Consider the following 26,673-nt stretch of genomic DNA (forward strand, 5'->3'; position numbering starts at 1 on the left):
AACCATTTCAAGAGGTGGCATATGATCAGGAACGGATGGTACTGAAGGAAGAAGCCCAAACTGCTCTAGCATTGGTGAAAAACAAGGCTCCAGGAATTGATGGAATATCAATCGAGATGTTTCAAAAAACAGATGCAGCACTGGAGGTGCTCACTCGTCTATGCCAAGAAATATGGAAGACAGCTTCCTGGCCACCTAACTGGAAGAGATCCATGTTGATGCCTGTTCCCAATAAAGGTGATCCAACTGAATGTGGAAATTATAGAACAATATCGATAATATCACACACAAGCAAAATTTTGCTAAAGATCATTCAAAAACGGCTGCAGTAGTATTTCGACAGGGAACTGCCAGAAATTCAGGCCGGTTTCAGAAGACGACGTGGAACCAGGGATATCATTGCTGATGTCAGATGGATCCTGGCTGAAAGCAGAGAATACCAGAAGGATGTTTACCTATGTTTTATTGACTATGCAAAAGCATTGACTATGTGGATCATAACAAACTAAGGATAACATTGTGAAGACTGGGAATTCCAGAACACTTAATTGTGCTCATGAGGAACCTTTCCATAGATCAAGAGGCAATTGTTCGGACAGAACAAAGGGATACTGATTGGTTTAAAGTTAGGAAAGATGTGCATCACAGTTGAATTCTTTCATCATACCTATCCAATCTGTATGCTGAGCAAATAATCCGAGAAGCTGGACTATATGAAGAAAAACAGGGCATCAGGATTGGAGGAAGATTCATTAACAACCTGCGTTATGCAGATGACACAACCTTGCCTGCTGAAAGTGAAGAGGACTTGAAGCACTTACTAATGACGATCAAAGACCACAGCCTTCAGTATGGACTGCATCTCAACATAAAGAAAACAAAAATCCTCACAACTGGACCAGTGAGCACCATCATGATAAACAGATAAAAGATTGAAGTTGTCAAGGATTTCATTTTACTTGGATCCACAATCAACACCCATGGAAGCAGCAGTCAAGAAATCAAAAGACATTGGGTAAATCTGCTGCAAAGGATCTCGCTAAAGTGTTGAAGAGCAAAGATGTTACCTTGAAAACTAAGGTGCACCTGACCCAAGCCATGGTATTTTCGATCACATCATATGCATGAGAAAGCTGGACAATGAATAAGACTGAAGAAGAGTCAACTCCTTTGAATTGTGGTGTTGGTGAAGAATATTGAATATACCATGGGCTGCCAAAAGAACGAGCAAATCTGTCTCAGAAGTACAACCAGAATATTCCTTAGAAGCAAGGATGGCGAGATTGTGTCTTATATACTTTGGACATGTTGTCAGGAGGGATGAGTCCCTGGAGAAGGACATCGTGCTTGGCAGAGTACAGGGTCAGCGGAAAAGAGGAAAATTCTCAACTAGGTGGATTGACACAGTGGCTGCAACAATGAGCTCAAGCATAACAACAATTGTGAGGATGGCTCAGGACCAGGCAGTGTTTCGTTCTGTTGTGCGTGGGGTTGTTATTAGTTGCAACCAACTCGACGGCACCTAACAACAACACGCAATCAATGCCTTTGGAAGGGGCAGTCCAGAAATGAAACTACATGAGGTGCAGCCAAGATCTCATTGTAGACAGAAGCACCATGCTGTCTCTTTGCAACAAAGACCCAAAAATCGAAGTAAAACAGATACAAAAGTCAATCCTGGAATCCTAAGCATCAAATGAAGGAATAAAGAACTCAACCAAGCACCAAATGCAATAAGAAAATGACAGAGAACAGAGAATGAGGAGAGCTATGGAATGAAGGTCCTTTACCTGCTGAAGTGGCAGGGGTTTGCCGTCTTGGAGTACAGCCACCAAGGAACACAGACTGGGAGTATGGAAGGGCAACTTCATGGAGCTCCCAACAGGCGACAGAGCACCCAGTAACCAGGGATACAAGCTTTTCCATCCCCCGTGCTTCTTCCCTATATGTAGCCTCCACCTCTTTAAAACAGGTCAAGGTTGCTCAGCCAGAGAGACAGCAGTTTACTGCCACATAGGTCCACCCCTTCCTCACTGGCTGGCCCCTTCGGGGCCATTTTTTTGTTTGTTTTTGCCTTTTTTGTTGCTTCTCCCACTCTCCCTTCCTTCCTTTCCTTTCTCCCACCCAGCTAGCTCCATGTGCCTTCCCGTCACTTTATTGACAGGCTGTGCCACACCACTACACTAGAGTCACCAGGGCATGGTCACTTCGGATCTGCACCTCATGGCTGGCAGGCTCCCTCAGCGCCCTATTTTATTTTTCAGTTTCTACTCTCTCTATTCCTTCCTTCCTTTCCTTTTCCCACCCACCTAGCCCCATATGAGCTCCCCACCTCTTCTCGGCAGGCTGTGCCATGCCACTCTGTTAGAGAACTATTGGTGCACAGCCTACCCGGGTCCACGCCATCCCCTCTGGCAGGATCTCTACACATTGTTGTTGAGTCCATTCCGACCCATAGCAATCCTATAGGACAGAGTAGAGCCATGTTATATACTACTGGTTGAAACTTTAAGATACCTCAGGTTCATTTTTCTCTGGTTCATTTATACAGAACCCAAATTCTATGTATAAGTGCTATTTAGTGTCAAGTGAAGTCTCTTCCTGACAGTCCTTGTCTTTCACCTGTGATACTTTCATTCCAGCATATTTATTACTTTCATGCAGGAAATACTGCTTTTATGATGTATAACACTCCTCGCCATGATATAAGCTTCTTTAAGACAGTAAACACTGTTTTTTGACAGTTAATGGGTCCAGGTCTGACCCTAAGAGGCATAATACATTGACTTAATTACTCAGTGCCCAGAAAAGCTGGAAGGGTTTTTGAAAATACTTTTGACCCTTTCCACCTGCTCCAATATTAATAAACCAAAAACCAAATCCTTTGCCATCAAGTCAGTTCTGACTCATAGCCACCCTATAGGACAGAGGAAAACTGCCCCATAGAGTTTCTAAGGAGCAGCTGGTGGATTCAAACTGCTGAGCTTTTTGGTTAGCAGCCACAGCTCTTAACCACTGTGCCACCAGGGCTCCAAATTTAATAGGTACTTGTATTCTTGTGCTTGGCTACACAGTACCCTGCATTTCATACTATGGTATCATCTCCATGTTGGTTTGATATATTAACGATGACAGACCTCTTCATTCCCTATGTAAGTTACCCATTCAGGACACCTTCTGAATTTTATAGAAGCCCACATCAGGTGATATTTTAGGAGTGCAGTTTGTTTGAAGTTTTGCAGATATATGATGTCTTTTTTATTATATCCACCAAACTGTGCAACACCTAGGGAGTGCCATTCACATTGCAGTCTATGTGAATGATTCTTCCAGGAGTTGCATAATACACAGCCTAGGAGGCCACATACATCATGAAATGTTATCTGCTCTCTCTCCCTCATCCATAGGTGGTTAGTGAAACCCTGGTGGCATAGTGCTTAAAAGCTATGGCTGCTAACCAAAAGGTTAGCAGTTCAAATCCACCAGGCACTCCTTGGAAACCGTATGGGGCAGTTCTACTCTGTCCTATAGGGTTGCTATGAGTCGGAATCGACTCAACGGCAATGGGTTTGGTTTTTGGTATCACAACAACTTAGAACAAAGGCTACTTATTATGGACTATGTGGTCAAAATAATAAAATGTCTTCTCATTTTAAATCTAAATTTGTTTGCTTATATGCTTCCATTTAGAATATTCTAATATTAATTTTTTTAATATTAATTAGGACACTTAGTGGCAAGCAACAGAAAGCAATTCTGACAAACTTAAGCAAAATTGTATTTATCAAAAGGATTCTGTGTCACAGAATTGATGAAAGAATAGAAAAATCAGGAAGATCTGAGGAAGCTGGAAGTAGGAAATGAAAAACAACCATTTTGTAGAATGGTCCTTCTGTTCAGAAAATATTGTTGAGTTGCCACTTCCATTGCCATCACCGTCATGGCTGCTGCTGTGATAAAGAACGTGTGCGAATATGTGTCCTGATGTTGTTACTTTCCTCTTAAAATTTAAAATCCAGAGAGAGGACTTTTAATTGGCTGAACTTAGGTCATGTGTCCAAACTCCTGATCCTCTCAACTTACATAGACAGAGGCATGGAGTTTGGCAGCGTGGGATGGGTGCAGGGAATTATCCCCATGCCAAGATTACATGTGATTGGGAAGAGGTAAATCTCCACAAGGAAACAGGAATGCTATCAGGAAGGAAGTGGCTTTTAGCAGCCAAAAAATGAAGAAACTGACACGTGGCTGCTATATTCCTCTTTCATGTCAATTATAGGTTCCACTCACATTGCCTACCACTCACCCCTGATACTGAACATAGCATTTCCTGATATAAACTGGTCTGATAGTTTTGTGTTCCTGGTACTACTGGGGTCAAATACAATAAATACCTTCTTTACCAAAGGAAGGGATGAGCCTTAAATATCAGACTCATTTCTGTGGGGTTTGCATCCTACTTAAATGTTTTACATTTTTCTCATTGATTTTCACAAAATATACCCCACTAAATAAAGATTCCACTATTCCTCAGGTCCCCCACTAAATAAAGATTCCACTATTCCTCAGGTATAGACCTGATGACAGAAGAGTGTCAACTCGCATACAATCACCTAGGTTCATTACTCTTTAAACTGTGACTTAGAAATTCACTCTTTAAACTGTCACTACTTTAAAAAGAGGTGGAGTTCTCTCATACTGTGTTGGAACAACATTGCATGGCCCAGCCATTTGTTCGCTTGGCACCTTCTGTCCTAATTCTGTTATTTCTTCATTTGTGCTTGGATTTCACTACAACTTTACTTTTAATAACCTGAGTAACAAAATAATTTTGCCTGAGACTTGGATTCCTGGATCAGGGTACTGTTTCTTAAAACCATTAAATACATTGCTTAATTCCTTGTTTTATTTATTACAGATCTTTTGAGCTAAAGGAATTTTATTATGCTTCTAAACTGTGACCCCCCCCCCATTCTTCTGCGCTTCAGGCCAGTCCAGGACCCGTTCCTCAAAGTCCTAAAATGGTATGTCAATATGTTTCTTTCAGTTGCTGTTAAAAGACAACTGATCCTGTATGTACCCAGCATGTTTTTAAACAGGTTCTGATCTTTTGTTGCCCTCTAGTGGCCAATGGTTGTTCAGCCTCACTGTAGACCAAAAAAAAAAAGAAAATCCTCCAAGTTGTTTTTGATGACGGGAAAGAGACCAAAAAAAAAAAAAATCTAGAAGCCCCAGGTCCAACACCAGATACATTTTTAATATATTCTCCAAACTTATAAAATATCCACAAAACTCAAAAGATGTTGATGCTTTTAAAGGTATCAACCGTTGTTAGTTAAAAAATAAATAAAACCAAACCTATTGCCCTTGAGTCAATTCCAACTCATAGCTCTCATATAAGACAGAGAAGAAATGCCCCATAGGGTTTCCGAGGCTGTAATATTTACGGAAGCAGCCTGCCACATCTTCTTTCTGAGGAGCAGCTGGTGTGTTTGAACAGCCCACCTTTTGGTTCCCAGGCAAATTCTTAATCACTATGCCAACAGGGCTCCTTGTTGTTGTTTACCAGATACAAACTGCTGTTGTTGCTCTTAGGTGTTGTCACGTCGATTCCAACTTATAGTGACCCTATATACAACAGAATGAAACACTGCCTGATCCTGCACCATCCTCACAACAGTTTTTATGCTTGAGACCATTGTTGCAGCCACTGTGTCAATCCATCTTGTTTAAGAAATTCCTCTTTTTCGCTGACCCTCTACTTTACCAAGCATGATGTCCTCTTCCAGGGACTGGTCCCTTCTGATAACATGTCCAAAGTACGTGAGACGTAGTGTCGCCATTCTTGCTTCTAAGGAGCATTCTGGTTGTGCTTCTTCCAAGACAGGTTTGTTCATTCTTTTGGCAGTCCATGGTGTGTACAATATTCTTTGCCAACACCACAATACAGAACAACGACAAAAAAAGGTACCCATTAAAGTAAACATCTTGGCAAGTATAAGGATCAGCTTTGATGTATTTTTGGTTGGTAAATATAATTATTATGTTTTTCATGTGTTATAATGACAAATGCATAAAAAAGTATAAACTTATGTTACAGGGCACATAATGTATAAAAATGGAATAGTTGGTAACAGAAACATAAATGGGGAGAACAATATAGGAATAGAATTTTTGTATGTTACTGAAGCTAAGTTGGTATCAATTTAAACAAGGTTATTTGTTAAACATAATCTTCACGTTAACCACAAAAAGTAAAAATAAAAAAATTACACAAAAGGAAAGGAGAAGGGAAATAAAATTGTTCACTAAAAATAAATAAAAATAAAAAGGCACTACTGGAAGAAATAAGGGATGCAGAAGATATATGACACCCAAAAATCAAGTAACAAAGTAGCAGAAGTAAGTCATCCCTTATCAGTAATTACTGTGAATGTAAAGTGGTTAAACACCCTAATCAAAGGGCTGAGAATAGCAAAACGGATTAAAACAAAACAACAACAAAAAAAAACATGTCCCAACTATATGCTGTTTCTAAAAGACTTGCTTTAGGCACAAAGACAGAAATCGGTTGAAAATGAAAGTGGGGAAATATTCCATGCAAATAGTAATCAAAAGAAAGTGGTGTGGCAATTTTAATATCAGACAAAATAGACTTAGAGTCAAAATGCATTAAGAGAAACAAGAAGGACATTATATAATGGTAAAAGGGTCAATATATCAAGAAAATAAGTCAATTGTATATACATATACATATGTATATACACACACAGGTATATATGTATATGTGTATAATATATATATATATATATAGCTTCAGATCCCCAAAATACATAAAGCAAATGCTGACAAATTTGATATGAGAAATGAGCTGTTCTACAATAACAGTTGAAGACTTCAATACAGCACATTCAATAATGGATAAAAAAAAGTCTAGAAAGAAGATCAATAAAGAAATAGAGGAATTGAACAACACCATAAACCAAATTTTAAAAAGGCAGCAGCTATACATCGTCAGGGACCTACCAGAAATTCAAGCCAGATTCAAAAGAGGGCACGGTACAAAAGATATCAGATGGATCTTTACTGAAAGCAGAAAATACCAGAAAGATGTTTACCTGTGTTTTATTGACATGCAAAGGCATTCGACTGTGCAGATCGTAACAAATTATGGATTTCATTGTGAAGAATTGAAATTCCAGAACACACAATAGTGCTCATGTGGAACCTGTTCATGAATCAAGAGGCAGTCATTCAAACAGAACAAGGGGATACTGTGTAGTTTAAAATTGGAAAAGGTGTGTGGCAGGGTTATATTCTTTCACCTTACTTATTCAATCTGTATGTTGAACAAATAATCCAAGAAGCTGGGCTATATGAAGAAGAAAGTGGCATTAGGATTGGAGGAAGACTCATTAATAACCCGAGATATACAAATGACAATCTTGCTTGCTGAAAGTGAAAATGGCTTGAAGCACTTACTTATGAAGGTAAAAGACTACAGTCTTTGGTATGGATTACATCTGAACATAAAGAAAATGAAAATCTTTACAACTGGATCAACAAAGAACATCATGATAAATGATGAAGAAATTGAAGTTGTCAATGATTTCATTCTTCTTCGATCAACAATCAACGCCCATGGAAACAGCATTCAAGAAATTAAATAACATACTACATTGGGAAAATCTGTAGCAATAGACTTCTTTAAAGTGTGAAAAATCAAAGACATCATTTTGATGACTAAGGTGTGCCTGACCTGGTAGTTTCCATCACTTCACATGCATACAAACTAGATAATAAAAATAGAAGACCAAAGAAGAATGACACGTTCAAATTCTGTTGGTGAAGAATATGGGCTATACCATGGACTGCTAGAAGAACAAACAAATCTGTTCTGGAAGAAGTACAGCCAGAGTGCTCCTTAGACGTAAGAATGGTGAGAATTCATCTCATTTACTTTGGACATTCATCAGAAGAGAGCAATCACTGGAGAAGAACATCATGCATGGTAAAGCAGAGGGTCAGTGAAAAAGATGTAGGCACTCAGTGAGGTGAATTGACACAGTGGGCTGCAACAATGGGCTCAAATAGTAATGATTCTGAGGATGGCACAGGACTGGGCACATTTTCGTTCTGTTGTACATAAGGTCCTTATGAGTCAGAGCCAACTCAATGGCACCAAACAACAACATAAACCAACTATGCCAAACAGACATATAGAACACTCCACCTAGCAATAGCAGATATACATTCCCCTCTAGTGCCCATGGATCATTCTTCAGAACATACCATATGTTAGGTCACAAAGCAATACTCAATACATTAAAAGATTGAAACCATACAAAAGTACCTTCTCTGACCACGATGGAATGAAACTAGAAACTATTAATAGAAGGAAAACTGGAAAATAAGCAAATGGGTGGAAATTAAACAATACACTATTAAATGACAAATTCATAACGAAGAAATCAGAAAATACTCAGAGTTGAATGAAAACAAAAGCACAATATAGCAAAACTTACAGGATGCAGCAAAGGCAGTGTTCAGAGGGAAATTTATAGTGGGAAAAGCTTACCTTAAGATAGAAGAAGGATCCTAAGTCAATAACCTCACTTTACAACTCAAGGAACTACAAAAGAAGAACGAGCAAGCAAAGTCCAAAGCTACCAGAAGAAATGTAACAGCAAAGATGAGAGCAGAGATAAATTAAATATGGAATAGAAAAACAATAAAACAAATAAACAAAACCAAAAGTTTGAACAAAATTGACAAGCAAACTAGATTGACAAAACTAAACTTTGACTGACCAAAAACAGAGAGAGTGAGAGAGATAGAGCGAGAAAGCAGACACAAGTTGCTAAATTCTGAAATGAAAGTGGGTACATTATTGTCAACCTTACAGAATACAGAAATGAAGAGTCTTGTAAAAGACCATGATGAACAATTGCACATGAAAATATTAAATAACTTAGATGAAATAAACAAATTCCTAGAAACAAATTACCCAAAATGAATCAAGGAGATATAGAAAATCCGAACAAATCTAAAACAAGTAAAATGATTGAATCCATTATCACAAATCTCCCAACAAAGAATCCAGAATCACGTGGATTCACTGATGAAGTCTACATTTAAAGAAAAATTAACATCGTTACTTATCAAACGCTCCCGAAAATTGAAGAGCTAACACTCCCTAACTCACTCGTTGAGGCCAGCATTACTCTGATACCAAATCCAGATAAAGACATCACAAGAAAAGAAAACTACCACCCAATAGCCCTTATGAATGTAGATGCAAAATCCTCTACAGAATACTAGCAAACCAAATGGAACATCATATTAAAGGGATTATGCACCATGATCAAGAGTAATTTATTCTGTTAATGATGGTGGAATAATTTGGAAAAGAATAGTGGTGATGGCTACACAACATGATGAACATAATCAGTGTCACTGAATTGTACATGTAAAAATTGTTGAATTGGCAAATGTTTTGTTATATGTATTTTTATCACGATAAAAAACAATACACGTGTACGTTTGAATAAACATGGTGAACATATGGAAGGACACACAATACTGTGAACTTCAATCACTGGAATGGGACTGGCTGAGGAGGGTGAACAAGATGGAATGATAAATGATTATTAATTATTAATTATTTCTTACACATATGTATCATTTCACAGTGAATATATGGTAGTTTTGTAATTTTTTAGGGTAAATTTAAATAAATAAAATATACCTTAAAGCAAAAATAAATGAAACAGTGTTACGGATTGAATTGTGTTCTAAGTGTTTTCTTAGTTTTTTCTGAGATTATATCTTTCCCTGGGAGTGCATGTGGCTTTCTAGATTTCTCTTTGTATTTGGGTGATTTTGAATGTTTCTTTGTCCTTGGTCTTAGGTGTTCTGTTTTATGTCTCAATTGCATTGCTTTGCCCCAAGCAGTTATGTTTTCCTTATAGCATTTCAGGCAATATCTGCTGCTTTTCTACCCTGTATGAGTTCTGAGATAGATAAATCAATGATAATCACTTTGTTTCAATCTTCTAGGTTACCACCTGGCACCTGAGTATAGACAAACATAATATGTGATAAGTGTTCTGTTCCCTCTGGAAGCAGGGACTAGAGTCTCAAGCTGGAAACACTTGCTACTGCTTCAAGCTGGTTGCAGAGCTGAGGAGAGGGCAGGGTAAAAAACAAACAAACAAAAAAAAACACTAAGTGTTTTGGCCATTTTGAAATTGCCTTTTTTCTTGATTTAGTATTCACTTGAACCTTGGAGTGTTTACCAGAGTTCTGACAAGATTAATTCTGACATTTTCAGGGTTTTTTTTGTTTGTTTTTTTAGTGTTTCTGTGGGTGAATGGGAACATGGAGCTTCTTCCTCTACCATCTTTCTGATGTCCCACTCTAGTTTTTCCTTTAAATGCTTTTGGCAAATGCCACCTGGGAAAATACCACAACCCTGGGAACAATTGTTTAGTTAGGCAAATGAAGGCAAGCCCTTGCATTGGTACTTCAGGGAGCTGCCAGAGAGCTAAAAACAACACAACCATAATTATTTGAGAATAAGATACATATGCATCTTCTTGCACTAGCAACCTACACTAGGAATGCAGGCTTCACCTTCATTACTGCTGCTGATGTGTGAACTGGGCTATGGTAGGTGAGCGATTTAAAATGCCACAGTGCTCTCATTGCAATGAGCAGCATCTTTCTTCACTAAGCTTTCCTCTGTTTTAAAATTTTTAGTGGATTTCAGCATTCTATCAAAGTTGATTTTGATATTTTTCCAGCTTATTAGTTGCTTTTGTGGAGGGATGGGGCCATGGATCTCTTTGCTCTGCCATTTTAGGTGACATCACTCCCTTAAGTCTATTCTCAGTTCTCCTTTTGATTCTTCTTCATTTTGTGTAGAGTTTTGAATCTTTTTCCAATCTAGCCTTAAGGAAAGGCTTCTGAAATGACCTACTTTTTCCATAACTTTTCAAGGCCATTTTAAACATTTTGCATAGCTAGAGTATTTAAATCCTCCTCTGGTATTTCCCATAGTGCTGTATTTACCTTCTTAGAGGCTATCAATTAAGTCATTGACACAGATATAATAGTCTAAAACAATGGCTTAAAACATCTTGCATTTTTTCAACAAAGAGGTTAGATTTCAGGAGGTTTGAGTGGGTGTAAATTATTTCTTTGAATTTTGTTATAGTGTATTTGAGAGAAGTTATTTCAGAGTCAGTGTTTGGTTTTAAGGCTTTAGTTTATCATTCAAAGAAGAGGACCATTGAATTTTCTGCCTCCTATTTATATATTAAAGCTCCCTCTTAAAACATATGAGAACACTAGATGCTAATTATAATTCATTGCCATCAAGTTGATTCCAACTCATAGCATCCCTATAGGACAGAGTAGAACTGCCCAATAGGGTTTCCAAGGAGTGGCTGGTGGATTTGAACTGCTGACCTTTTGTTAGCAGCCAAGCTCTTAACTGCTGGGCCACCAATTAACTATATGATTATAAAATTATTATACACAATAATTAACCACAAAACTAAATAATACTGTGCTAATTATGAAGTTTCATTAATTTAGGCATTTTCATATTAAAAAATAAATTGCCCAAATTTACTCCTAAAAATCAGAAAACTTGAAGACTTCAGGAAAAATGGCACATGAGCAGGTATAGGTGCCTGACTCCCCCCCCCCACACACACACACAAGATCAACAAGAAATACAATAAGAAAACTGTGCCTTGCCATAGGGACTATGATTCTTGGGCAGAGGACTGCAGCAAAGACCTGCAGAAGGAACCAAGGTCAACGATGAGACCCATAAGGTAGAACTGTCCCATCAATGGTCCCCACCCCCCTTTTGGTGCTGCAGACCCATGGACAGCTGTAGAGTGGCATATAGACTGATGGCTCTCATGGAAACCACACACCCAGTAAACATGGCTTGTCTGTACATAAAGGTCCTAAGCCTCAACCAAAATCAACAGAATAGATCTCCCTGGTGGATCATTTGGTTGGAGCCTGCCTCTTCCCTCTCCCAATGCCCCTGACAGATGGTGGCTGCAATTCCAGTTCACCAGTGGCTTGTATGAGCAGGCAAAAGGGACCCAATCTCTGGTTATGCGATATGTGAGCCCTTACAGAGTGGGGAAGAAAGCTTCAAGCAGGAATGGGATGACTTCAAATCATGTCAGTGATTTATTTAGTCTGTACTGCTTGATCAGTTACAGTGTCACAAAAAAGATGTAAATGTAGCAAAGCAAAAGATATAGAGATAACAAAAGAATGAAGGCTGCATGCTCTGATGGACAGATAGACTGGTATATGTTCTCTGTTCTGCTTGACAGCTTCCGAAAGATTGAAGCCTGGTGTGAACTGTCTGAAAGGGCATTATAACAAAGAGGCAGAGGAAGGAACAAGAAAAGTTTGAAGGCTTTGTCCACCTAAGGTTTTATTGCAGAACACAATGCTGTCAAAAAAAAAAAAGAAAAGAAAAAGAAAGAAATATTGGGGAGAATCAGCAAAGCTAACATATTGTAAAATTCTAATGTCCAGGATCCAACAAAAAATTATAAGACATACTAAAAAAAAAAAGGAAACTATGGCTCACCAAAATGAACAAGACAAAGGGAGAGACTTTGTATCTATGGAAGCCCAAATAATGAAAAAATTGGAAGACTATAGTACATAAATTTTAGACAAGCTAAAAGAACTAGATGAAAACACAGAAAAAGAACTAAATGAAATCAGGAAAACAATAAAGATTTCAATAAAGAAATAGACACTATAAAAAGTAAGCAAGAATACTGGCACTGAAAGACAATAACTGAAATGAGAAACTCAATGGAAGGCTTGAACAACAGCATTGACAGGCAGAAGAAAGATTCAGTAAACTAGCAGGTAACATAATCAAAATTTTGGAAGCTGAAGAGCAACAAGGGAAAAGCTCAACTCTGAACACAGTTTAAGGGAACTATGAGACATCAAGTGAACAAACATAAGCACCGGGAGAATTTCAGAAGGAGAAGAGAGAAAGGGGTACAGAAAGGATATTTGAAGAAATAATGGCAGAAAATTTGTCAAATCTGAAGAAGGACCTAAACCTAAAAATCCAAGAAGCTCAGTGAACTCCCAGTAGGATAAACCCAAAGAGATCCACACTGAGAAAAATTATAATCAGGTTCTCAAAAACTAAAGATAAAGAGAGAATCCTGAAAACAGCAAGAGAGAAGCAAATGTTCACCTGTAAAGGAACCTCGGTAAGATTAAATGCTGATATCTCCTCATAAACCCTGGAGACCAGAAGGCAATGGAATGACATATTTAAAATGCTGAAAAAAATAGAGTGGCAACTAAGAATACTCTATCAGAAGAAATTGTCTTAAACAATGAGGGAAAAGTTTAGACATTCCCAGACAAACAAAAGTTTAGAGAGTTCATATACACTAGACCAGTCCTACAAGGAATGCTAAATGGAGTCTTTCACACAGGAAAGGACAGTAGAAAGTGATTCAAAGTGCATATAGAAAGAAAAATTCTCATAAAAGGTAATTGACTGAGAAAACATAAGGGCAAGTTTTACAGTATTCTTATTTGATAATTCAAAATGTTGTATCCTTTCTGCCTTATAATGACAAATGTACAAAAATAAGTATATTTTTATGTTACATTGTACGTAATGTATAAAGATGTAACTGGTAATAAGAACAACATAAGTGGGGGAAGGAACTGTATGGGTATATATTCTCTGTATGTTACTGAAGTTAAGTAGGTATCAATTTAACCCAGACTGTTATAAAAGCAAGATGCTTAATATAATATCCATGATTATATATATATATAATATATATATATAGAGAGAGAGAGAGAAAATACACAAAATGAAAGAAGAGGGAATCAAAATGGCTTAATGTAAAAAACAAACAAAAAAGCAATGAAACACAAATTTGGTAGCACTAGAGGGAATAAGAGACAAAAAGGTATAAGGCACACAAAAAACGAACAAGATGGCAGTATGCACAGTGAGTGTAATTGGGCTAAATGCTTCAGTCAAAATGCAGAGAGTAGCAGAATAGATTAAAAAAATAATAAAAACATGACCCACCTATATACTGCCTACCAGAGAAACATCTTAGGCCCAAGGACATAAATAAATTGAAAGTGAAAGGATGGAAAATATATTCCATGCAAACAGCAATCAAAAGTGAATGGGGTGGCAATCTTAATATCAGACAAAATAGACTTTAATAAAAATCTTTTATAAGAGACAAAGGACAGTATGTAATGATAAAAGGATCAATTCATCAAGAAGTCCTGACAATTTTATATATATATATATATATATATTTATATATATATATACACACACATATAAATTATATATATAATCTATATAAAATTGTAGATGAGTCAGAATCAACTCGATGGCACTGGTTTTTTTTTATAAATATATAACTTTGGAATATCTAACTACATAAAGCAAAAGCTGAAAGAATTGAAGGGAGAAATAGAGAACTCTACGATAATATTTGGAAACTTCAATACAACACACTCAATAATGGACAGAACATCTAGAAGAAGATAAATAAGGACACAGAAGACCTGAATGACACTATAAACCAACTAGGCTAGACATATATAGAACACTCCACTCAAAAATAGCACAATATACATTTTTCTCTAGTATACATGGATCATTCTCCAGGACAGACCACATGCTAGATCAAAGAGCAAGTCTCAATAAATTTAAAAAGATTGAAATCATATGAAGTATTTTCTCCATCCACAATGGTATGAAATGAGAAAATAACACCAAAAAGAAAGCTGGAAAGTACACAACAACAACAACAAAAAAAAAAAACCCAAACCAAACCCAGTGCCATCGAGTAGATTCCAACTCATAGCGACCGTATAGTGACCCTATAGACACAACAAACATATAGTAATTGAGCAACATGCTATTAAGCAACAAATGAATCAAGGAAGAAATCAAAGGAGAAATTGGAAAATAGAGCCAAATGAAAATAAAATGCAACATAACAAAATTTATTGGACACTTCAAAAAACAGTGCTCAGAAACAAATGTATAGCTGTAAACACCTATGTTAAAAATAAGAAAGATCATAAATGAATGGCTCAACTAAAAAACTTGAGAAAGTAGAAAAAGAAGAGCAAACCAAGCCCTAAAACAACTAGAAAAGAAATAACGATGATCAGAGCAGAGAATAGAAAAGCAATAGAAAAAAAAAAACAAGGAAAGCAAAAGTTGTTGTTGTCGTCATCGTTGTTTGGAAAATATCAATAAAATCAACAAATTCTTTAACTGGACTGACAAAGAAAAATGCAATAAAAGAAAATAAAATCAGAAATAACATTTGGGACATTAAACTGACCCCACAGAAATAAAACACAATGACAGGAGAATACCATGAACAATTGTATGCTAACAAAATAGATTATCTAGAAGAAATGGACAAATTTCTAGAAACACATACATTTTCTACACTGACTCCAAAAGAACTAGAAGATCTCAATAGACAGACCTATAGCAAGTGAAGATATTTAATCAGTATTCAAACCCCCTCCCCCCCAAAAAAAAGCCATAGACCAGATGGCTTCACTGGGAAATTCCATCAAACATTTATAGAAGTGATGCCAGTCTTTGTAAAACTTTTACAAAAAATAGAAGAGGAGGCAACACTTACTAATTCGTTCTATAAGAATAGCATTACACTGATACCAAAGCCAAACAAAGACGCCATGAGAAAAATAAAACTATAGTTGAATATTCCTTGAATCTATAGATGCGAAAATCCTCAACAAAATATGTGATTGTAGAGACTGGAACATCCCAAGTCCGTGGGTCAAGATAGAGGCTTCTCCTGATTCACGTAGTGAACCCAAGATTGGCAGGTCGGAGAGCAGGGCTCCACTAACAGGCTGTGAAGATCAACGAATCCCAAGACCGGCAGATAAGCTGATAGCTCAAGTCCCAAGAACTGGAGGTCAGACAAACAGGAGGCAGCCACAGGATCCAGAGAGAGCAAAAAGCCAGAACATCTGTTTATATTCTGATGCAGACCACACCCCCATGGAAATGCCTTTTCAACCCACAGCAGATTCCATATAAAAACTGAGAATCATGGCCCAGCCAAGTTAACACACAATCTTAACCATCACATTTTGTTTTTTTGGTTTTAGATGCTTCAGTAATTCTAAGCACAGTGGTGCTTTTTTTTAAATTGTTCTTTAGGTGAAAGTTTACAGCTCAAGTTACGTGACATTAGTTACAATCCCTACAATGAGACAGCACACTCTCCCTTTCCACCTGGAGTTTCTTGTGTCCATTCAACCAGTTCCTGTCCCTTCCTGCCTTCTCATCCTGCCTCCAGACAGGAGCCACCCATATGGTCTCGTGTACCTGATTGAACTAAGAAACTCTCTCTGCACAAGTATTATTTTATGTTTTATAATCCAGTCTAATCTTTGTCTGAAGAGTGGGGCTTCGAGAATTGTTTTAGTTCTGTGTTAATAGAGCTTCCAGGGGCCATAGCCTTGGGGATTCTTCCAGTCTCAGTCAGACCATTAAGTCTGGTCTTTTTACAAGATTTTGAGTTTTGCTCCACACTCTTCTCCTGCTCCGTCCAGGGATTTCTGTTGTGTTCCCTGTCAGGGCAGTCATTGATGGTAGCAGGGCACCATGTAGTCCTCCTGGTCTCAGGCTGATGGAGTCTCTGGTTTATGTGGCCCTTTTGTCTCTTGGGCTAATATTTTCCTTGTGTCTTTGGTGTTCTTCATTCTCCTTTGCTCCAAGTGGATTGGGACTAATTAATGCATCTTAGACAGTCACTCACAAGGTTTTAAGACCCCAGGCACCACTCACCAAAGTGGGATGCAGAACATTTTCTTAACAAACTTTGTTATGCTCATTGACCTAGATGTCCCCCAAAACTATGCCACCAGACCCCAGCCCCAGGTACTCTGTCCCACAGAGTGTTTGGTTGTGTTCAGGAAGCTTCTTGGCTTTTGCTTTGGTCCAGATGGGCTGACTTCCCCTGTATTGTGTGTTGTCCTTCCCTTCACCTGACATGATTCGAATTTCTTCATATGATAACAAAGCTGAAGTGTTGGTATGTCAGTGCAGCATTTTGGTATACAATGTATTTCAATTAAGTTGAATGCTTGATGTGGGGATCTCTGATAACAAAATTTTATGGTTAACTGAGGCTTAAGAAAGAAAAAAAAACTTTTCAATTTGGTTTTGATAACCTTTCCAAATGGTTGAAGTCCCATTTATATTGTACAGTGACAATAGCAGATATCCCATGCATAGATATTGTACAGTGGCTGCTTGGAGACCATCTCAAGAATAGATCTGATGCATTGAACACTAATAACTGAAGACCAGATGGGTTGTAGGATGACATCAAGGACATCATACGTGAAGAAAGCAAAAGATCATTAAAAAGGCAGGAAAGAAAAAAAAGACCAAAATGGATGTGAGAAGAGACTCCTATCTTGCTCTTGAACATAGAGTAGCTAAAGTGAATGGAAGAAATGATGAAGTAAAAGAGCTGAACAGAAGATTTCAAAGGGTGGCTAGAGAAAACAAAGTAAAGTATTATAATGAAATGTGCAAAGACCTGGAGTTAGAAAACCAAAGAGGAAGAACACTGAGAATTTCTTAAGCTGAAAGAAGTGAAGAAAAAATTCAAGGCTCATGTTCTAATGTTGAAGGATTCTATGGGCAAAATATTGAACGATGCAGGAAGGAATACACAGAGTCATTATACCAAAAAGAATTGGCCCAAGTTCAATCATTTCAGGAGGTAGCATATGACCAAGAACTGATGGTATTGAAGGAAGAAGTCCAAGCTGCACTGAAGGCATTGGTGAAAAACAAAACTCTAGGAATTGACAGAATACCAATTGAAATGTTTCAACAAAGAGATGCAGTGTTGGAGGTGGTCACTCATCTATGCAAGAAATTTGGAAGACAGCTATCTGGCCAACTGACTGGAAGAGCTACATACTTGTGCCCATTCCAAAGAAAGGTAATCCAAAAGAATGTGAAAATAATCGAACAGTATCATTAATATCACACACGTAAAATTTTGCCGAAGATCATTCAAAAACTGTTGCAGCAGTACATCGACAGGGAAATTCAAGCCAGATTCAGAAGAGGAGATGGAACTAGGGATATCATTGTTGATGTCCGATGGATCTTGGCTGAAAGCATAGAATAACAGAAAGGTGTTTACCTGTGTTTTATTGGCTATGCAAAGGCATTCAACTGTGTGGATCATGTCAAATTATGAATAACATTATGAAGAATGGGAATTCCAGAACACTTAATTGTGCTCATGAGGAACTGGTACATAGATCAAGAGGCAGCCATTCAAACAGTACAAGAAGATACTTCATGGTTTAAAATCCAGAAAGGTGTGCGTCAGGATTGTATCCTTTCACCATACTTATTGAATTTGTATGCTGAGCAAATAATTCGAGAAGCTGGAGTATGTAAAGAAGAAGGAGGCATCAGGATTGGAAGAAGACTCATTAATGACCTACCTTATGCAGATGACACAGCTTTGCTTGCTGAAAGTGAAGAGGACTTGAAGCACATACTAATGAAGATCAAAGACTACAGCCTTCAGTATGGACTGCATCTCAACATAAAGAAAACAAAAATGCTCACAACTGGACAATAAGCAACATCATGATAAGCAAAGACTGAAGTTGTCAAGGATTTCATTTTACTTGGATCCACAATCAATGCCCATGAAAGCAGCAGTCAAGAAATCAAATGACATATCTCATTGGGCAAATCTGCTGCAAAAGACCTCTTTTAAGTGTTGAAAAGCAAAGATGTCACTTTGAGGGCTAAGTTGCCCCTGATCCAAGCCATGATATTTTCAATCACCTCATAGGCATGCAAAAGCTGAACAGTGAATAAGGAAGATCGAAGAGGAATTGATACCTTTAAGTTATGGCATTGGCGAAGAATATCGAATGTACTATGGACTGCCAGTCTGTCTTGGAAGAAGCACAGTCACAGTGCTCCGTGGAATTGAGGATGGCATGACATGTACTTTGGGCACGTTATCAGGAGGGACCAGTCCCTGAAGAAGGACATAAGCTTGGTAAAGTAGGGGTTTCAGTAAAAAAGAGGAAGACCCTGATGAGATGGATTGACAGAGTGGCTTCAGAATGGGCTCAGACATAGCAAAAACTGTGAGGATGGGTCAGGACCTGTCAGTGTGCCATTCTGTTGTGCATAGGGTCACTATGAATCAAACCAAATTGATGACCCCTAGCAACAACAACACACTGGTTATAATTGAATATCTTTTATTTATTTGGCTGAATGAGGATATTGCAAGGCCTGAGTGTCACTTGCCTGAACATCGTTTATCATGGTCTAAGACCAGAGACAAAAAGAAGAAATGAAATGTGAAAGTTATATGAAAAAGAATCTGGAAATTTTATTAAAAATTCTTTAACAACAACTTGTTTTCCTGTGATCTTTTCTTTCTTTCTTTCTGTCTTTCTTTTTTTGGTCTAGAAATGGACCACAGTAGAAAACTCCTGAGCATTAGAGGTGTATTCCAGTTAGCTGAGCCTTGGTAGTACTCAAAATTGAGTACCATTTTAATTACTGCAAGGCTTTGGTGAAACTTTTCATGTCCACTTTTGTTTAGAATATTTCACAATTTTTCCTTTTAAAAGATAAGTATGTTCCATACCCAAATCTGTTCAAGTCAAATCTATTACTTTATTTCTGCGTAAATTAAAACACATTACATTTAGCCCCAATTTACAGCTAATTGTGTATGTGTGTATATGTGTGTGGGTTTCTCACTGGATTTTTGTTCCTAAATGTTATTTTTGTTTCTAGCATATTGTTTTACAAATATATATATATATTTAAAAATTTTATTGTGCTTTAAGTGAAAGTTACAAATCAAGTCATCTCTCACACAAAAACTTATATACACCTTGCTGCATACACCCAATTGCTCTCCCCCTAATGAGATAGCCCACTCCCTCCCTCCACTCTCTCTTTTCATGTCCATTTCATCAGCTTCTAACCCCCTCTACCCTCTCATCTCCCTTCCAGACAGGAGGTGCCAACATAGTCACAAGTGTCCACTTGATCCAAGAAGCTCACTCCTCACCAGCATCCCTCTCCATCCCATTGTCCAGTTCGATGCCTGTCTGAAGAGTTGGCTTTGGGAATGGTTCCTGTCCTAGGCCAACAGAAGGTCTGGTGCCATGACCACCGGGGTCCTTCAAATCTCATTCAGACCATTAAGTCTGTTTTTACATGAATTTGGGGTCTGAATCCCAGTGCTCTCCTGCTCCCTCAGGAGCTCTCTGTTGTGTTCCCTGACAGGGCAGTCATCGGTTGTAGCAAAACACCATCTAGTTCTTCTAGTCTCAGGCTGATGTAGTCTCTGATTTATGTGGTCCTTTCTGTCTCTTGGGCTCGTAATTACCTTGTGTCCTTGGTGTTCTTCATTCTCCTTTGGTCCAGGTGGGTTGAGACCAAATGATGCATTTTAGATGGCCACCTGCTAGCGTTTAAGACCCCAGACGCCACTCCCCAAAGTGGGATGCAGAACGTTTTCTTAATACATTTTATTATGCCAATTGACTAAGATGTTCCCTGAAACCATGGTCTCCAAACCCCCGCCCCTGCTACGCTGGACTTTGAAGCATTCAGTTTATTCAGGAAACTGCTTTTGGTTTAGTCCAGTTGTGCTGACCTCACCTGTATTATGTGTTTTCTTTCCCATCACCTAAAGTAGTTCTTATCTACTATCTAATTAGTGAATACCTCTCTACCACCCTCCCTCCCTCCCTGCTCTCATAACCATCAAAGAATATTTTCTTCTCTGTTTGAACTATTTCTCAAGTTCTTATAATAGTGGTCTTATACAATATTTGTCCTTTTGCAACTGACTAATTTCACTCAGCATAATGCCTTCCAGATTTCCCCATTTATGAAATGTTTCACAGATTCATCACTGTTCTTTATCGATGCGTAGTATTCCATTGTGTGAATATACCATAATTTATGTATCCATTCATCCATCGATGGGCACCTTGGTTGCTTCCATCTTTTTGCTATTGTAAACAGTGCAGCAATGAACATGGGTGTGCATATGTCTGTTCGTGTAAAGGCTCTAATTTCTCTAGGATAGATTCCAAGGAGTGGGATTGCTGGATCCTATGGTAGTTCTATTTCTAGCTTTTTAAGGAAGCACCAAATGGATTTCCAAAGTGGTTGTACCATTTTACATTCCCACCAACAGTGTATAAGTGTTCCAATCTCTCCACAACCTCGCCAACAATTATGAATTTGTGTTTTTTGGATTAATGCCAGCCTTGCTGGCGTGAGATGGAATCTCATTGTACTTTTGATTTGCATTTCTCTAATGGCCTAATAATCGTGAACATTTCCTCATGTATCTGTTGTTGTTGTTGTTAGGTGCCATCGAGTCAGTTCCGGCTCATAGCCACCCTATGCACAACAGAACGAAACACTGCCCGGTCCTGCGCCATCCTTACACTCGTTATTATGCTTGAGCTCATTGTTGTTTAGCTACCTGAATGTCTTCTTTAGTGAAGTGTTTGTTCATATGTTTTGCCTGTTTTTTAATTGGGTTATTCGTCTTTTTGTAGTTGAGTTTTTGCAGTATCATGTAGATTTTAGAGCACAGGCGCTGATCAGAAATGTCATAGCTTAAAACTTTTCCCAGTCTGTAGGTAATCCTTATACTCTTTTGGTTAAGTCTTTGGATGAGCATAGGTGTTCGATTTTTAGGAGTTCCCAGTTATCTAGTTTTTCTTCTGCATTATTAGTAATGTTTTGTATACTGTTTATGCCATGTGTTAGGGTTCCTAACATTGTCCCTATTTTTTCTTCCATGATCTTTATTGTTTTAGATTTCATATTTAGGTCTTTGATCCATTTTGAGTTCATTTTTGTGCATGATGTGAGGTATGGGTCTTGTTTCATTTTTTTTTTTTTTTGCAAATGGATATCCAGTTATGCCAGCACCATTTGTTAAAAAGACTGTCTTTTCCCCATTTAACTGTTGTGGGGGCTTTGTCAAATATCAACTGCTCTTATGTGAATGCATTTGTGTCTGGATTCTCAATTCTCTTCAACTGGTCTATGTGTCTGTCGTACCAGTACTAGGCTGTTTTGACTACTATGGCAGTAAAATAGGTTCTAAAATCAGGTAGAGTGAGACCTCCAACTTTGATCTTCTTTTTCAGTAATGGCTTACTTACCCGGGGCCTCGTTCCCTTCCATATGAAGTTGGTGATTTGTTTCTTCACCTCATTAAAAAATGTCGTTGGAATTTGGATTGGAATTGCATTAAATCTAAAGATCACTTTTGGTACAATAGATATTTTTATAATGTTAAATCTTCCTATCCATGAGCAAGGTATGTTTTTCCACTTATGTAGGTCTCTTTTGGTTTCTTGCAGAACTGTTTTGTGGTTTTCTTTGTCTAAGTCTTTTACATCTCTGGTAAGATTTATTCCTAAGTATTTCATCTCCTTAGGGGCTACTGCAAGTGGTATTGATTTGGTGATTTCCTCTTCTGTGTTCTTTTTGTTGGTATAGAGGAATCCAACTGATGTTTGTATGTTTATCTTGTATCCCGATATTCTGCAGAACTCTTCTGTTAGTTTCAGTAGTTTTCTTGAGGATTCCTTAAGGTTTTCTGTGTATAAGATCATGTCCTCTGCACACAGAGATACTTTTACTTCTTCCTTCCCAACCTGGATGCCCTTTATTTCTTTATCTAGCCTAATTGCTCTAGCTAGGACCCCCAGCACAATGTTGAATAAGAGTGGTGGTAAAGGGCATCCTTGTTTGGTTCCCGATCTTAAGGGGAATGCTTTCAGACTCTCTCCATTTAGGATGATTTTCGCTATTGGCTTTGCATGAATGCCCTTTATTATGCTGAGGAATTTTCCTTCTATTCCTATTTTGCTGAGAGTTTTTACCATGAATGGGTGTTGAACTTTGTCAGATGTCTTTTCTGCATCAATTGATAAAATTATGTGATTCCTGTCTTTTGTTTAATTTATATGATGGATTACTTAATTGTTTTCTAATGTTGAACCATCCCTGCATACCTGGTAGGAATCCCACTTGGTCATGGCAAATTATTTTTTTCATGTGTTGTTGAATTCTATTGGCTAGAATTTTCTTGAGGATTTTTGCATCTGCGTTCATGAGGGATATAGGTCTGTAATTTTCTTTTTTTGTGATGTCTTTACCTGGTTTTGATATCAGGGATATGCTGGCTTCATAGAATGAGTTTGGGAGTATTTCATCCTTTTCTGTGCTCTGAAATACCTTTAGTAGTAGTGGCGTTAACTCTTCTCGGAAAGTTTGGTAGAACTCTGCAGTGAAGCTGCCTGAGCCAGGGCTTTTGTTGTTGTTGTTGTTGGGAGTTTTTTGATTATCTTTTCAATCTCTTCTTTTGTTATGGTTCTATTTAGTTGTTCTAAGTCTGTTTATGTTAGCTTAGGTAGGTAGTGTGCCTCTAGGAATTCATCCATTTCTTCTAGGTTTTTAAATTAGTTAGAGTACACTTTTTCATAGTAATCTGATTTGGTTCTTTTAATTTCATTTGGGTCTGTTGTAATGTCACCCATCTCCTTTCTTATTTGGGTTATTTGCTTCCTCTCATTTTTTTCTTTTGTCAGTTTGGCCAATGGTTTATAATTTTGTTGATTTTCTCAAAGAACCAGCTTTTGGTTTTGTTAATTCTTTCAATTGTTTTTCTGTTTTCTATTTCACTTAGTTCTGCTCTAATTTTTTTTTTTTTTTAGCTTTCTTCTGGTGCCTGTGGGTTTCTTTTGTTGCTCTCTTTCTATTTGTTCAAGTTGTAGGGATAATTCTTGGATTTTGGCCCTTTCTTCTTTTTGTCTGTGTGCGTTTATTGACATAAGTTGACCTCTGAGCACTGCTTTTGCTGTGTCCCAAAGGTTCTGATAGGAAATGTTTTCATTCTCATTGGATTCTCTGAATTTATTTATTCCATCCTTAATGTCTTCTATAATCCGGTCCTTTTTGAGCAGGGTATTGTTCAGTTTCCAAGTGTTTGATTTCTTTTCCCTGCTTTTTCTGTTACTGATTTCCACTTTTGTGGTCTTATGGTCAGAGAAGATGCTTTGGAATATTTCAATGTCTTGGATTCTGCTAAGATTTGCTTTATGACCTAATATGTGGTCTATTCGAGAGAATGTTCCATGGGCACTAGAAAAGAAAGTATACTTGGTTGCTGTTGGGTGGAGAGTTCTGTATATGTCTATGAGGTCAAGTTGGTTCATTGTAGCATTTAGATCTTCTGTATCTTTATTAAACTTCTTTCTGGACGTCTTGTCCTTCACCAAATATTGTCTGTTGAAGTCTCCTACTATTATTGTGGAGCTATCTCAGTTTTCAATGCTGATAGAATTTGTTTTATGTATCTTGCAGCCCTGTCATTGGGTGCATAAATATTTAATATGGTTATATCTTCTTGGTATATTGTCCCTTTAATCATTGTATAGTGTCCTTCCTTATCCTTTATGATGGATTTAACTTTAAAGTCTCTTTTGTCAAAAATTAATATTGCTGCTCCTGCTCTTTTTTGATTGTTATTTGCTTGATATATTTTTTCCCTTCCTTTGAGCTTTAGCTTCTTTTTGTTTCTAAGTCTAAGGTGTGTCTCTTGCAGGCAGCACATAGGCGGATCATGTTTTTTAATCCCTTCTGCCACTCTCTGTCTCTTTATTGGTGCATTTAGTCCATTTACATTCACCAAAATTATGGATAGGTATGAATTTAGTGCTATCATTTTGATGTCTTTTTTACGTGTTGTTGACAGTTTCTTTTTCCCACTTAATTTTATGTGCTGAGTAGATTATCTTTATATATTATCCTTTCCTCATGTTTGTTGTTGTTGATTTTGTTTCTGCTGAGTCTCTAATTTTTTCTTGTGTTTTATTTTGATGTGTAGGAGAGTTTGTCTCCTTTGTGGTTACCTTATTATCTACCCCTATTTTTCAAAATTTAAACCTAACTTTTATTTCTTTGTATCACCTTGTCCTCCTCTCCTTTTGGAAGATCTATGACTGTAATTCTTAGTCCCTCTTTATTGTTTTAATATTGTCTTCTTTTACATAATAACATCGCTGTTACTCTGTTTTGAGCGTTTTTTTATCTAGATTTATTTTTGTGATTTCCCTGCCTGGTTTCTTTCTGATAGCTCTGCCCAGTGCTCTAGTCTTGGGTTCATACCTGATATTATTGATTTTCTAACCAAAGAACTCCCTTTAGTATTTCTTGTAGTTTTGGTTCAGTTTTACAAATTCTCTAAACTTCTGTTTATTTGGAAATGTCCTAATTTCACCTTCATCTTGGGGAGACAGTTTTGCTGGGTATAAGATTCTTTTCTGGCAATTTTTTCCTTCAATTTTTTATGTAAGTCATCCCATTGCCTTCTTACCTTCATGGTTTCTGCCGAGTAGTCTGAGCTTATTCTTATTGGCTCTCCTTTGTAGGTGACTTTTCGTTTATCCCTAGCTGCTCTTAAAATTCTCTCTCTATCTTTGGTTTTGGCAAGTTTGATTATAATATGTCTTGGTGACTTTCTTTTAACACCTACCTTCTGTGGAGTTCAATGAGCATCTTGGGTAGATATCTTCTCATCTTTCACAATATCAGGGAAGTGTTCTGCCAACAAATCTTCAACAATTCTCTCTATATTTTTCTGTTATCCCTCCCTGTTACTCCAATCACTTGTAGGTTATTTCTCTTGATAAAGTCCCACATGATTCTTAAGGTTTCTTTTTTTTTTTAATTCTTTTATCTGATTTTTCTTCATATATATTAGTGTCAAATGCTTTATCTTCAAGCTCAGAAATTCTGCCTTCCACTTGCTCAATTCTGCTTCTCTGACTTTCTACTGAGTTGTCTAATTCTGTAATTTTATTGTTAATCTTCTGAATTTCCGATTGGTGTCTGTCTATGGATTTTTCCGGCTTATTAAATTTTTCATTATGTTCCTGAATAATCTTTTTATTTTCTTCAGTTGCTTTATCTGTGTCTTCCTTGGCTTGTTCTGCATCTTACCTCATTTCCTTCCTGATGTCTTGAAGGGTCCTGTATATTAATCTTTTGTATTCTGCCTCTGGTGATTCCAGAAATCCACTTTCATCTAGAAGATCCCTTGATTCTTTGTTTCGAGAGCTTGTTGATGTGATCAAGTCTCTTTCTTTATGTGACTTGATATTGACTGTTGTCTCCAAGCCATCTATAAGTTATTGTATTAGTTTATTTTATGTTTGCTTACTGTGTAGTAGCTTCTTGCTTTGTTTTGTTTTGATATACCCAAATGGGTTGCTTGAATGATCTACCTTGATTATTTTCACCTTTGGAGCTCTGACATCCTGTCCCCAGATGGCTAGAGCTGTTACCAGGTGTATCAGTCTTGGAGTCCATTCACTTTTCTTGTGTGAATTCAGCTCAGGTGTCCAGGTAGCTGGTCATCAAGTGTGTGGTACAAGCTCTTTCCTACAGCCCTAGAGAGGCAGGGATGATTGGTGTAGGTACCAGTATCTGGTTGCAGCAGGGAG

Source organism: Loxodonta africana, chromosome X, assembly GCF_030014295.1.
Source record: "Loxodonta africana isolate mLoxAfr1 chromosome X, mLoxAfr1.hap2, whole genome shotgun sequence".
Taxonomy (NCBI): domain Eukaryota; kingdom Metazoa; phylum Chordata; class Mammalia; order Proboscidea; family Elephantidae; genus Loxodonta; species Loxodonta africana.